Raw genomic sequence first — 14,067 nt, 5'->3', positions numbered from 1 at the left:
CATGTTTGTTTTTCCAATGAATTATGCGGTGATCATTTTCAGCAGGCACAATTATGAACCATGGTTTTTGATTTGAAAGAAACGGAACATGTACTGAAGTGGATTGCAAAAATGTGTCATTTGCATAAATTTAAATGCACTTTTTCCAGATTATTTTATTTTCTCACATTTTGGACAGGGCTACATTATGGCAATAACCTTATTTTTTTGTTTTATGTTAAAAAAAAAATGTCAGGCAACTTTGTTGTACATTGTGTGCAATATTGTGGGTTAGTTTGGTTTTTCAATTGTAAATATGTCACACATATGCTTTTACTGTTTAGCATGGGCAGAAATAGTTACACCTCTGTGAACATAGTTGACAGGGTTCACTGTTTGCAAGTTTTCTCTTTTGACTTTGGAAGTTTATTCTGCCTTTCAGCCTGGATTTCTGAACTAGATGGAGTTTTTAGTTTGGTTCAATGTACTTAATATTAGGGTATCAGGTGCTAAGTAAGTTTGCTTAGAATAAATCTGTAGTGTGTAAAGCTTTTTAGTCTTCATTACTTATTAATATATAACTGAACTCTCGTATGCAATGAGATGCATAAATACTGTATATTTGTCCTGCTTTGATTTCACTAAATCAGCAGTTTTTCTGTAGCAAGTTAACAACAAAGAACTGTTTATGCGTGACTTTGAGTCCAAGCACACACACTTTTTGTCATCACACAGTGTGTCTTACCATGGTGCACCATGCTGAACAATAGATCAGTTAGCATCTGTCACGTAGCACCAGACACTTGGATACACTGTCAGGTAGATGGGATTCTGAAGCCAGACACAGGATTACATTGTTTCAGATGTTCATGTTGATGACCTCTAGGTGACGTCACCTCGACTGGTGATGAAACGTGTGCAGTCTGAATGCCACGCTCGGCGAACACCTGAACATCTAACAATCGAAAGATATGTTTCAAGTGAATTGATGACTCTAACTAGCCTATACTGTGAATGTATGAATGAGTGTGTGTGAGACACTGACCTATGATGAGTCGGTGTGCTCTCTCTCACGCCCTAAACTTCTGCGTTTAGCTCTGGACCTCCATAACCCTGCATTTGGCCAAATGGTTTATCAGTAATGAATGGATGAAGAATGATTTTTTTTAAACTTTTTTTTTTGTAAAGCACAGTTCAGTAAGGACCTTCACACTAGTCAGGACAGACTGCTGAGGTTGGTCTGGTGGGGGGGACTAACTCTAATTCTTTACCATCTGTATCTAAGGCACTGGGATGCGGCACAGATCACAACACACCGTGACACATCCTAACTACACAAACTACCTCCACTACCAGCGTAGATCTAGAAAGTGTGAAGAAACCAGACCAAGGGCTGTCTAGTGCTTTACCACAAAGTCAGATCTTACACCACTTACAACAAGGACCTGCTTCTCTCCTTAAGACGGGTTACCGCTCTGTGTCTTTTAAATTGGCATTGATTGGGTATTGACTGTATAAGTAGGATAAACACCAGGTCAGTAAAGATTCAGTGCCATGCAAACCACACATCCACTTCCCTGAAATACAACCTTATATGTTTTCCTGACACTTCTTAAATAGCTCTACTGGTGCCACAGCAATCTTTTCTGTCAGTGACTTTATCGCTGAGTTGCTGAAGTACCACGTCAATTTGGAAAATGTGTCTTTTTATGCAATCCATAATCTTGATAGTGGCCCCCATGGTTTTCTCATTAAAAGTTATTGTTACTGTCCTCATTATTGATAGATTTTAATTTCTGCTAACAGCCTGTTCAAACTTGGCTCTTGCCTTGAGCTTGTGTTTTGCGTAGCTGAACTCGATTATTACTAATGTACTGCTAAAATATCCACTAGTTTCGTCATTTATTTTCAACCTTATTACTCTTTCACCAACTCTGAGCAAGATTTCTTCTGGAATAAATTAAAAGAACTGAATTGATGTGGTCCTAATGTGTGTTTTTTGTGTTCGTGCACCTGTACGCAGACGACATATTTTAGGATTGAGGTTAACGAAAAAGTGGCGTTTGTTCAAATTAACTGTTGCTACATTAAAGGCCACATGTTTGCATTTTGAGAGCCTTGCATGATAATAAATCATGTTTTTAACATGCAATTTATTCAAGCCTGGACACAGTTATGCATTATTAAAGGTCAGGCCAACTCAGAAGATAACATTTAAATGACATATAATGAAGGGTTTATGTTTAAAAGTGGCATTTGAATTACTGAGAAGAATGGGAAAACTTGAGTAGCTAGGGTGAGGGATATAGTAGGTTGAATAACCACTGGGGTAAGACCATTTTTATTCTGTACTTTAGAAGAACATAATTAGGTGCTCCGTGTTTTAATTAGGCCTCTCATGGAACCCAGAGACTTCAATGTACAGTACCCACTCATTTTCACAGCTGATACTTACTGTAAGTGACTTCAGATATAATTAAGTGAAAACTTTGACCCTCCTCTTTTCAAAACTTATAAACCTGACACAATTACTGATTATTTTCAAAATGTTTTATCACTTGGATTAGACTCGTTGTTTTTGCAACAGAAAGGTTCACTTTCCCAAGTTCGTCTTTTACATTATGTAAAAAAAAAACAGTGCGGCACTAAATGTGACAGCGTGTTTAACGTGATTTAGCTGCTTATTCAAAGTGCATTTCCAGATCCACTTTACATTGAGCTTATTTATTATTTTGTGATCACACAGTGCTTTTATCCAGACCCTCTCCTGGGAGCGATTAAACCACTATGTAACTTCAGCAGATTAAGTGCTAATAATAATAAAAATAATAATAAAAAATGCAGTCTGCCTTAAGTAATTCTAAGGGACAATGGCAGTGGCCTCTCTGTGATTTGAACCATTAGTACTGTAAATGTATTAAAAAATCCATAAAGCGAAGGCATGTATTCTGTAATAAGGCTCTGGCTGAAGAGTCGTTTGTGTGGTTGTTTTCGTTGTGGTTTAACCACGCTGTTACATCACTTCTTCTCATTTCACTGTAAACGGCCTTTTGGCAATTAAGCAGTATCAATGTCCAGTCAGTGAATCTCTCATTTTGTCCATGCCATTATAGTCATAATGGAGACTGAGGGAAATTGTTTTGACAGAGAACAATAATAATCACTGTGGTCCAGGAAATAATGAATCTTAATAAGTACATGCATAAGTGTTTTTGTTCACTCTCTCTCTCTTATCTCAAATTAATTCAGTGGTACTAATTGCTTTTCCTTTTTTCCTCTCTTTTTTGTGTTCAAAGCTGTGATAATTATTTCCCTCTTTTTAAAAAAAGCTTTGTGTTAGCATTGTGAAAGAGAGAGAATATGAAAAAAGCAGGACTAACAGATTTAGGACAGATATGGTTTGCATCGTGGTTTTAAGGATATAGGAAGTTAGGATTTTTATTTATTTTATGTTTTAACAATTTTGATTTTCTGCTTGAGCACACAGACCCTTTAACATGCTTTCCAAAAAAAAAAAAAAAAAAAAAAAAAAAAACTACTCAACCACTAAATAAAAGTCTTTTACCAGCAGGAAGTTCTCTAATTATTCAGTGCAAAAAAAACTCCTCTGTATCCCACAGACACACACTTCCCAGATGTAAGGAGAATGGTATTTTTGTAAATTTCACCTCATCCTCATTAGTGCACAAGAACTGCTGAGAGATTTAAACATTTTTCTACCCGGATAAAGTGCAGGCTGCCATTACAGCTGAAGTGACCCTTACAAACACAGGACACAAAACCAATATCAACAGACTTTCCAGAATTTAAACTGTTTTCCCAAATTATACTGTATATAAAGTTGTACAACTATGAATAGTACATATGGTATTGTGTTCAGACGTGCATAAAATGTGTTTATTTTCCATGAAGGCATCTCGACCTTTAAAATAAAATTTACATAATTTATAAAGGGTGAAAAGTATCTACAGCAACTGCAATAATTAGATTATTCTCATAAATATATTTTATTTGCATTACCATAGAAGAAAAAATAAATTGATTACATAACTTGACAGTCAAGGATAAATCCCTCTATGAGGCCAACCAGAGGCAATGCATCATGGGAGGGTTTCACTTAATTAGGCCATGTGCCTTTCAAGTCAGCAGCTACGTCACTGGGACCAAAGCGGACTCAAGGTTCAGTCATTAAGGAAATCAGGTCGGTATCTATAGTTAGCCGCATTCTGAAGGAAACCAAGTAATTATCAAAGTCCTGTCTTAATCATAGTTATAATTAACAATTCCTTCTATGAAACTTCCTAAAAGTTAACCTAGTGGAATAAAAAAAAAAAGAAGTTTATAAAGATGATCTGTGACTTTGCCATCTACTCAAACAAATTAGCAGTGACAAAAATTTGCAATATTTATTTTTCCTTTACTTGTGACTTGTTGCAGAAATTAGTGCAAAAAAAAAAAAAAAGCCCTTAACAGACCTTGTACAATAAAAAAAATTAACAGATATTTACAGGAAAGTTGTAATCTGACAAATCAAGTTGTCGATAAAATGCATTTTGGTAGCACAATGCTGTTTTTTTTGATTGACGTGAAGTTTATGTAATGAAGTGCATTTTCCTGATCAGTTCTGAGAATACTACTGAAGATTTTAAAAAAAAAAAAGTCGTGTAACTAGCACATTCCTTCGCATAAATTTGCTGTATGTGGAGCTTGTACAAAAAGTGAAAGAAAAAGTCAAAGATGGAAAAAAGTAGGTACAATTTAATGGAGCCTTTATGAATGTGTCTGCCTTTGTCTTATAAATAAAAAAAGTCTGTTAATTATAGCTCTAACCCTGAGTGATACTTTTATTTTTAGATTGAAATTTATCTTAAATTGGATCTTCTAGTATTTCATTAGTTATATACATGAAGCCATTCAAGTAACAATTAAATGGAATCTGAGCTAACAGAGACAGTAAATTAGCATTGTGCACATTATAATTTGAAAGATAATTCTCATATATATATATATATATATATATATATATATATGAGAATTAAATCAAGTTAATTACATCCACATCAATGAACATTCTTTGTGTTTGCTTTCAGTTGCATTTGGGTAACGGCAGCAGTAAAGAAAAATGTTTACCTGAACTTCAGAATGGACCTACAGATGCATGTAAAGTTTAAAATTTGCTATAATTTTGTCCTCCATTACCCAAAGAAGCAAAATCAAGCAAATGGTAAGCTGAACCACTGCGAGTCAGCAAGTGCTCTTGAGGTCTCTCTCTGCTGGCGATTTGACCCAGATGTATTTGAGTGAAGTGTAGATCTCCAGCACTTGTTACACTGGTATTTACCCCATCACTCAGGACCAAAAAAATGAAAAGAAACTGTGTCTTGCAGAAAAAAGGGGGAAAAACGATACATCCAAATTCAAACCAGACCCCTCCGCAACTGTTTTCTAGGACCCTACTTCAATTTGCGCTCTTCCTTCACCTCTCTCATTCTCTGTAGGTCTTCATGAGGAACAGATTTCTCCCTTTTAGACCACCTTTCTGAAATAGCAGCAGAGGGAACATTTTACCCCTGTGTGGAGAGAAGAAACAACAGTGCTAAGCCGATTAGATTTTTCTGGGCAGCAAGGAGTCTGACTCTACAATCGGACACCTCCCGGTCCGTGGAAATATGCATAATGTGTAAGACCCACCGGGACTGAGAATTGTTGGCTCAAACAGTGATGTGGCTGCCTTGGGCAAGGGATGCACTGTTTTTCCTAGGTAAAAGCCAGTAGCAAGATGCAGAAGCAATACAGATCTGCTTGACAATCGCAGTGGACGAGCTCTTGCACTGAGAGCTTCTGACTCACTGAACAGCTAAACAGCAGTGCATTACCATATCGGAGGACCATTAGCTGTTTACTGGCCCAGAGTGTTCACCTCACCCAAGGCCTCCAATAATCCAAAGTGTGCATGTTCGGCCGGGATTGTTAATGAGACTGCCCTTGGAAAGGACCTTGCCAAGGGGCAGAACTTCAGTATTACTGTCCTGTCCAGAGCCTTCCGGTCATGAAGGAAAAACTGCACAGTGAGCTGGACATGGTCAGGTGACCTCTGTGCAGCACTGCGGGGACAGCTATCACCCCAGGGATCTTTCTCACAAGGGACTGATACAGAGGAGGAGGCAGAGAAGCGGGACCGTGGCATCAAATCGAGGACAAAAAAAAAAAAAAAACTTACAGAACCGTGGGGTTTCCATGGTTTCAGCAGAATAAACCTCATGGATTTCATTCTCATGTACTGTATATAAAGTGGAAGTGCTTCATGGAGGATTATGTCTGAAACGGCTTTGAAAAGAAGTGTGAACATGTTAATCACTGATCATCTCAAGCGTGGCTTTGACCTTCCATCCTTGGGGGGTTATTTTACATTTAACTCAGTCCTGTTTAGAGCCATCTCTGACGTCCTGACGTAAAATGGACGGAGACATATTTTACTTTAATGTCCAGACACGGAGGAAAACTGCAATAATCCTAAAATACAGAGTCTAAATACAAGTATGTGAATGGAGCTAATGTACAGAAGTGTGATGTAGACAGGGCTGGAACATGGGAACTAATAAGGATCACGAAGGACTGGTGCAAATGGAAATTTAAACACACTGGGAATGGAGCTTCGGAAACAGGTCAGTGGACAATGAACAAGAATCACTAGCTAATTGCAGAGAATGCAGTAAAAGATGGGGCGCAGTGGCTCAGCAGGCTTGGCCTGTACCTGTTCCCTGGTGGGTCTAAGGTTTGAGTCCTGCTTGGGGTGCCTTGTGACGGACTGGTGTCCTGTCCTGGGTGTGTCCCCTCCAGCCTTGTACCCTGTGTTGCCGGGTTAGGAGCTGGCTCACTGTGATCCCACTTAGGACAAGTGGTTTCAGTTAATGTGTGTGTGCAGTAAAGAACTTCAAAATTCTGCAAACTCGTGAAGCATTGTCAACCCTTTTGTTGGACTGGGAATTGGTCAGGTGGACAATTAAGAACTTGTGTGTTGACACAGTGGCAGGGATCAATAGTAGCGCCTGTTTTGGCCATTAGGGATTTCTCTCCTGGGGGTTGTGACACCATCCACTTAGCTGTAGAGTGCAACTGCATAAACATCTTCAGTGTATAATAATGCTGAAATGAGTAGAGTGATCCGCCTTTATCCACAGTTTTGCTTTCCGCGGTTTCAGTTACCTGTGGTCCGAAAATATTAAATGGAAAATTCCAGAAATTAGCAATTCATAAGTTTTTACCTGCACACTTTTGAACAGGGTGATGAAATCTCATGCCATCCCACCCGGGACGTAAATCATCCCTTTGTCCGGTGTATCCATGCTGTAAACGCTACCCGTACGTTAGTCACTTGGTAGCCGTCTCAGTTATCACATCAACTGTTGCAGTATCACAGTGCTTGTGTTCAACTAACCATTTTCTAATTTAAAAAAAAAAAAAAAAAAAAAACTTTCTTTAAAAATGAACACTTATTGTGCCTGATTTCTAAATTGAACTGTATCATACGTTTGCATGTACAGACAGTCCCTGAGTTACAATGATCCAACTTATCAACGATTTTTCGACTTTACGATGGTGCAATAGCAATACGCATTCAGTAGAAAGCGTACTTCGAATTTTTAATTTTGATTTTTTCCCGGGCAAGCAATATGAGGTGCTACACTCCCATCTCCCAGCCTGCCACATAGTTGCTAGTGTATACAACCGATACTCTACAGTGCTTTGTGTTTCCAGCATTTTTTTGGATACCCAAAGAAAGGGAGAAGAAGAGGAAGGCAATCACTCTTGAGAAGAAGCTTAAGATAGTTGTCCAGCATGTAGGCAGCAAGCCTGTAATGGCCATCACACATGAACTTTAACTTTCGCAATCAATGAGTTCGACCATCTTAAATGATAAGAAGCGATGATGTTCTATAGGTTAGGTGTATTAAATACATTTTCAGCTTTTGAGATTTTCGACTAACGATGGGGTTTTTCGGAACGTAACCTCATCACAAATTGTGGACCACCTCTATAGGATGGGTAATATCCGTGGTTTTAGGAATCTGCTAGGGGTCTTGGAACATATCCCCCATGGATAAGGGGGACTACTGTATAAGATTTTCAATTTATTTACTATTGCTGTTTTCTTATCTGTTGTCTAAATATCAGTAAGAGTCTGCTACTGACAGTGCCCTTTCTAACTGCAGAGTGTACCTCCCATGGCAGGCATTTTAGGAAAGATAGTTGGGATATAAAGCTTTCTCGAAACAGATCGTTCAAGTACTACAGATGGCTCTATGATATCCGTGAACCTTGTCGGCACCGATCGGAGGGCAGTCAGTGATACCTGGGCACTATTGTCTTACAGACAGAGAAGAGCAGGGCAGACCTAATCCAATCATGACATAATCAGTGGCCTAACCTGAACAGGCCTACTCTCATTGCTTGTATCCTATGTTTTGTATGCAGGAGATCCGCTTGGACACACAGTACCATCCCCAGATCAAAATATGAGATTAACCTCTGGGACTGAAACTGCGGTGCTTCTTACCCCACTTCTTTCTTCGTCTTTTGCTTTTTAATATTTTTCTTTTTTGATCTCTTTCTCAGTTTGCCTGGGGCTGCTAGTGACAATGAATGCAGACGATTTCTTTTCTGACCTCTTAGACAGTTAACAGTTACACTGTTTGCATTTAATAGTATTTGTTTTGCCATTTTTCCAAACATAGAGTTGCTGAAGTACAAAGAAAAAAAAAACAAAAATAATATCCACACTTAATCTACACTGTGGAACACTTAATAAATGGTCCCTATATATAATATATTTTCCTCGAAATGTTTTGAAGTCCCCAAGCTGTGTTTTGTGACTGCTTAAAGCATTTAGTGTCAAACAGAATGAGCTTTTCTGGAAACTGTTAAAAAAAAAAAAAACATCTTTTATGAAATGTTGATGTTGTTCATCAATAGTAAATCAATATATTCTGATATAGTACATCAGCATATTGCACAGTATATACATATACTGCTCATCAGTTGCATAACAATAGTGAACAGCAGAGTACCGGTCTTTTTTGTATTGATCAATCTAACTATACTGGTTATTATTTGTTTATAATAAATGAGCTATACGACTATTTCATGAACAGCTGATGAGGTAGCCATGTAAATTATCCACTGTTTACAGTGCATAAAACTCTACCATTAAGGGAAAAATAGCCTGTTATTGCTACATAGCTACCACAGTGTCGTATAAACTTCATAATTCTGCACTATGGATAAAACATGAATATAGAAAAAATAAGATAACAAATCTTGCAAAAAATGCAAATACATTTAGATTAACAGTAATGCCACTGGCTACAACAAAAAGAACAAATATAAATTACCTAACATCACTTGAATGTGATTAGTTTGGGTTTTCCACTGTTGGAATGGATCCAACCAGACAAGTGATCCTTATATTTCCCAATTATATTTCTCCAGTTCTTTGTCCCTCATTATCCCTTGAATTCCCAGAACACTGTTCTGTGAATGTTTTCATTTATTTTGTGTTCATTTATTTATTTTTTTCTTCTGTCCCTATGCTTGCTGAAGAACGGTGTTGCCCATTGCGAGCACATCGGGACAGATTTCTGAGAACTTTCCATAAGTTCTTCCGGTGCCGCCTGGTTTCCTTCACTATTTACATGATCAGCCTTTCGGTGCAGCAGAAATATTGTTCAATTTCTTCCAATGCAAAGTCTCATCTAGAATGTAAACACTGGATATTTTGACCAGCAGTCAAAAACAGTCATGGAAACATTATCCTAACAACGATCCTTTTGCTATTGCATTACTGAAACTCTTTTAGGTTGTTTTTCAGATCCATGCAATGGCTTGCCACTAGTGATCTAATAAGGCAAAGATGCATTATTAGATCACTCTTGGTCTTATTCCTAAAGTTGTTTAAGCCTTCACTGCAGGAGAGATTATCTTTTAATTACGATGATTAAACCTGGTGAGTGCTGCAAATTTATTCTAATGTCATTAGAGAGTGTTCTGCAGTTACATGACTGAAATAACAACACACACAGTGAAACATAAATGAAAAAACACACAAGTGCATACAATTAGGCATATATATGTACATAGACATGCTACTCTAGTTGTATCCATAGTCAGACTCTACATTGTAGTCGGCTTGTAAACTACAGTTGAAGAACTTGTTTGTAGGGTTCATTCATTTACAAGGCAAGGCGGTATGTGGTAGATCTCATTTCAGCTGCTATTGCTGTGTGCGCAGGAGGCCAGTAGTGCTTCCAGGAACACTGACTTTATTCCAATTCAAAAGTAAAGATTTTTTCTGCCAACGCTAGTGTTTATCAGTCAATTATGGCTCTGCTGCACATGCAAGCCTTTATATTTATGGACAATTTATATTTATGGATGTTATAGAACAAAACATTTCAGAAATGTTCCTGGTGACAAGACGGAAATGTATTGCCCACAAAGTATGCAAAGTGGAATAAGTATAACGAGAAAATCTTCTCAGTTGGTGAAAATGACTTCAAAAATGGCTGAAGGACATAATGCTTAACACAGTACTTTTGAGAAACAATGGTTTGCTTTATTCTTTATTTAGCAATCACATAAGTCATAATGAAGCCTTTGACCCTCTTGGACATGGGGCAACAGTGCAAGCTGTGTACCCTGAAAGGTCACTCTGTCGGGCCCCCGTCGAGCTGACGTGCTATGCTCCTGGCATGGCGTGAAGTGCATTCATGTATTCTAATTAGTGTCACAGTGACCCACCGCATTGTGCCTTTGGAGGGTCTCGCTGTTTGTGGGCCATTAGTTGAATGCCTCCCCCGATTGCCCATGATGGGTCTGTTCCACATTCTCATTCCAGTGGAGTACTTGACCCTGCTGCCTGATGATAATGCGAACAAGTGGCAGGTGGATGAGCTGGCTGTGGGGGTTGGGGTGGGCTCGTCCTGTGCCCTCACTCATCTCTAGCTTTATTATACTGGATTTGTATACTTATTGAAATACATTGTTTTAATTTCTGAATAAGTCAATGGTTTAAATACGTTTTCATTTAAATTTACTCATTTAGGAGACAAACACACACACACACTTTCTGAACCGCTTGTCCCATACGAGGTTGCGGGGAACCGGAGCCTACCCGGCAACACAGGGCGTAAGGCCGGAGGGGGAGGGGACACACCCAGGACGGGACGCCAGTCCGTCGCAAGGCACCCCAAGCGGGACTCGAACCCCAGACCGACTGGAGAGCAGGACCCGGTCCAACCCACTGCTGCACCACCGCATCCCCCTATTAACTCATTTAGGAGACACTTTTCTCAAAAGTGATATATAACTCAGAGCAAACAAAAGTGCATTTTGCAGCAGGTGAATAACTTTACATGAGACTTGCTATTCCTGAAGCACACCTACTTAATCCGATACCACACTTTTTGCCACTGAATATTACAAAAGTAGCTGCTTATAGGAAACAATCCAGGAGGAAGTACAAAGGTAGCAAATGGTGATAGGAATTTGTGGAGCTGTTAGGAGACGGGCAAAAGTGGATCACAAGAGATGGTTTTCAGACCATTCTTGAATACTGAAAGGGATTCAGCAGTTATAAGGGGGAGAGGGAGCTTATGCCATCACATCCGAGTCAATATGGAAAACCCACAAACTTTCTGTTTTGGACCTCTCATGAGTGAGTTGACAAATAGTCAGAGGTGTGGTAGCACAGCACTCTAACTGAGGTGTAGGGAGTGATCTTGCAGGCATCACGGTGCATATCCTTCCTCCATCTCATTGGCCATTAATACAGTCTTGAACAAAATTTATTTACATTATTGCAAACATACAGGTCAGCACTCTGAGGAATTAAACTCATACACCAGGATGCTGAATTTTATTGAAATAGACAGAAGCACACACACACATTTTCAGAACCGCTCGTCCCATACGGGGTCACGGGGAACCAGAGCCTAACCCGGCAACACAGGGCATAAGGCCAGAGGGGGAGGGGACACACCCAGGACGGGATGCCAGTCCGTCACAAGGCTCCCCAAGCGGGACTTGAACCCCAGACCCACTGAAGAGCAGAACCCGGTCCAACCCACTGCACCACTGCACCCCCATGGAAGCAACACTATAAAATGCAATCACTGTAGTGTCAATGCATTTTATCTACATTTTATAAAATATTTGTTATACGTGTGTGTGTGTGTGTGTGTGTGTGTGTGTGTGTGTGTGTGTGTGTGTGTGTGTGTGTGTGTGCGTGTGTGTGTATACAAAGAATTGAAATAGAGCTGCAACCCACGCTTCCGAAGGGTATCTCCTCTGAGTGGGAACGAGGTATGGACTTGTAAATGCTTGTAATACTTGTACAGCCATAGAGGACACTGTGAAGAGCTGAAAGGGGGTAAGAACCTGGCGAATGGGACATGTGGCTAATTGAGATGCTGGTCTTATGGAAAAGAGCTCCCCATCATGTAAAGATTGAAGCGTTTGCCAAGTAGTGATTTTCACTTGACAATTTCTTTTATCTTTATTGCATGTATTATATACAGAGGGGTTCTGGAGGAAAAAAAGAGTTATGGTTCTAAGCTTCCTACAGTTATTTGTACACTGATGATGCAATCCTGCTGGGTCAGTCAAGTGCTTTTGTGCACAATGGCTGGACTGCACTGATTTACTTGCCTCTGCTATCGTTCCAGTGCATTGAGTCACTGCATACCTTGGCTGGTGTAATCTCTTTCTAGCTCTAAAGAAAAAGTGTTAAATAAATAATTATCTGACTGTGATGTGTGATGTGTGACAGCAATGGTTGAATCTTTGGGATTTGTTATTCTTCCGGACAATGATCATCTGATTGTGTAAACACAAATGAACAATATCAAATTGCAAAAAAATGAAAATGTCCTTTTGACACAAATACTATTAAAAGGAAAAACCATAGTGGGTTACTGCAAAAGAAACCTTAAAAAAAAAAAAAAAACACTTAAACTGCTTGTCCCGAGCGGGGTCGCGGCAAGCCGGAGTCTAATCCAGCAACACAGGGCGCGAGGTCGGAGGGGAAGGGAACACACCCAGGATGGAACGCCAGTCCATCGCAAGGCACCCAAAGCAGGAATCAAACCCCAGACCCACCAGAGAGCAGGCACAGACCAAATCCACTGCACCACCACACCCCTGACAAGCAAACTGTTTGCTGAAATTAATTTCCCAGCACAACAGAAACATAACTCTCTAGGATCCAACATCTGAACCACAATACAAACTCCCCTTTGCCTTCCCTGGCTGTTTCCTCTTCTCCCAAATGAGTAGCTTTGGACTGGAAGGTGGGGGTGTGGTGCATCCTGGCTACTCTATTTTTTAAATAATTGAACGAGAGTTTATTGGAAAGCTATTTCCTAAATTGACATCTGCTGTTTGCTATGAAAAAAAAAAATCTGTTGACAATCTGTGGTGTTTATATCAAATAAAAAATATTGATAAACCGATATTTATGTGCTAAACAGACCTGGCTGATTCGCTCTGAGCATTTATGATTATTCTCATGCATAAAACATGGATGAACAGTATATTGAGTCAACAAAGCCAACTTCTGCAATGGTATGCTGTAACATGACTATATAAGCCTTGTGTTAGACCAGAATGTAGTCTGCCTTCTTCCCCTTAGTCCCTTCAAGTGTCTGATGGGATGGAGGTGTGACAGTGGATGCTGGTACCATCTAGTCCTGTTTATAGTGCAGTGCTTGTATCTGCTGCAAAATATCAATACTTAGACTACTGATTTAACATATATTTCTTTGCCTGATGCTTTTAAAATCTATCACGACCCCCAGGGTGCAATAAACCGATGACAACCAGAAACTTCTGCTCATCGCCAATTAGAAGAATCACTTGCACCTGAGTTTAAGTGACATCATATTCTGTAAAAGACACAGACAGGGAAGAATCAGACTGCAGATTCTGAAACAACGCACATCTATATCCTTGCTTTGCTCGAGAAATTCTGTCCACAAAGTACCCTTTGTCATCATGTTCCCTGAGTCATCCAGTCATCGTGTCTCTCAAGAC

Source organism: Scleropages formosus, chromosome 19 (assembly GCF_900964775.1).
Source record: "Scleropages formosus chromosome 19, fSclFor1.1, whole genome shotgun sequence".
NCBI classification, from domain to species: domain Eukaryota; kingdom Metazoa; phylum Chordata; class Actinopteri; order Osteoglossiformes; family Osteoglossidae; genus Scleropages; species Scleropages formosus.
Note: the sequence above shows the minus strand (reverse complement) of the source record.